A 2,112-nucleotide genomic window follows, 5' to 3' on the forward strand; every position below is an offset into this window, starting at 1 on the left:
GAAATTGAAAGCAATAAAACTGAGAGGAAGAGGAGTGAATTCTCCTTCCCCCAAGACAAAGAAATTAAAGATCACTCAATATCAAAAGCTCTCCGAAAACTATTATGAAAATTCGAAAAGAAAGCTCTCCGAAGAACTTGAATTCTATCCTATTTATACACTTTCTTCAAATGATCTTCAAACTTTGAGTTGGGCCTTTGCTCTTGGTGGAATTGGGTTGAAAGAGGCCTTGGTTTATTGCTCTTGAAGTTTGGAGAAGAACCAAAGTGAACCAATTGAACCGGGTTTGAGTTTTGCAAAAGTTGGACCAAAAGTTTGAGCAAAAGTTAGGGGTCTAACTTTTGCTCCAACTTTTCATAGCAGCCCACAAAATTTGCTGATATGAACGTTGGTGCCAACATTAGGGGTCTAACTTTGACCCTAACGTTGGCCTTGCCTTGTGTGCTTGTGGCGCCAACGTTTGCCACCAAGTTAGGGGGCTAACGTTGGCGCAAACTTTTGCTCCTCCTTGTGATTAGCCAACGTTAGCCACCAAGTTAGGGGGCTAACGTTGGCGCAAACTTTTGGTGCCCAGGGAGGTTTTCTTCATGCCAACGTTAGCCTCAAAGTTAGGGGGCTAACGTTAGCGCAAACTTTTGGTGCCCAGGGAGGTTTTCTTCATGCCAACGTTAGCCTCAAAGTTAGGGGGCTAACGTTAGCGCAAACTTTTGGTGCCCAGGGAGGTTTTCTTCATGCCAACGTTAGCCTCAAAGTTAGGGGGCTAACGTTGGCGCAAACTTTTGCTCCTCCTTGTGATTAGCCAACGTTAGCCACCAAGTTAGGGGGCTAACGTTGGGGCTAACTTTTCAACCAAAAGTTTGTGCAAAAGTTTGATGCTAACTTTAGGTCTAGCTTCTTGCTTCCTGGTTCAATTTCACTTATTCCATTGTCCTTTCTTCACTCCTAGCCATTCCTTCTTGCTTCAACCTTTCTCCAAGCTTTCTTCACCTATCATTAATCAACCAAACACATCAAAGGTATGCTCATAATCATGAGATATTCATTCTATCATAATATGCAACAATTATAGCATAAAACCTCATGAAAGGCATGAATTCATACATGGTTGATTCAATCAAGGGAAACATGAAAATCTACTCAATTAGCTTGCTTATGGTTCAAGAAAGTGCATAATTCTAATGAAAACAAAAGAAAAAGACTAGTTAAAATAGGCTAGGATGACTTGTCATCACAACACCAAACTTAAAGCTTGCTTGTCCCCAAGCAAGAAATGAATTATGCTCAGAGATTCTTTTAATTAAGATGGATTGAGGAGCACTTGTAAAATACAGTGAGTGAAGTGATCAAGTAACAGTGGGGTGAATTCTAAATCATATGCTTATGCAAGGGCTTCAGTGCTCATTAGTCCTTACATATTGGGAGTCGTATGTCTTAGGATTTTCATCCAAATGGTATCATGGAGATCTCTTTATATGTAATCACCTTGAAGCAGCTTATAATTTCTGTGCTTTGGCCTCGACTCTAAGTATCATGTCTCAAAGCGGCTCTTTAGATAAGCTTTCAATCAATAGTCCTAAACCAGTTGGTTTTAAGGTATTAGGTGTTAAAGCACCCCTAAGGATTTACTCGCTCAAGCCTCTTTCCTTGACACACTTCAACCATAAGCATTTACTAGGATAACAACACTTTGAGTTTTTGTTTCTTTCTTTCTTTTTTTCTGCCTAGTAATTGATGCTCAGAGCCTTGGGCCAAGTTCTTTTTTTGCTTTTGTATTTTCTTTATTTCCTTTTGTTTTGTTTGCTGCTTCTTGGATCAATAAGTTTTTGAGAATCTCCACAACACTTCTTTAAACTCTATGTCCCACCTATGAGCTCCCATGCAAGTTTTCACAAGCATGCAACCTCAATACAAAATCATACAACTAGAACCACCACTTCTCCTACAACGGCGGCAAAAACTTGATGAGTATTTTGGTGAAAAATAAATTTCTCCCAAAACACACAAATCTAACCGGCAAGTGTACCGGGTCGTATCAAGTAATAAAAACTCACGGGAGTGAGGTCGATTCCACAGGGATTGAAGGATTGAGCAATTTTAGCTTAGTGGTTAATT

Source organism: Arachis ipaensis, chromosome B10 (assembly GCF_000816755.2).
Source record: "Arachis ipaensis cultivar K30076 chromosome B10, Araip1.1, whole genome shotgun sequence".
Taxonomy (NCBI): Eukaryota; Viridiplantae; Streptophyta; class Magnoliopsida; order Fabales; family Fabaceae; genus Arachis; species Arachis ipaensis.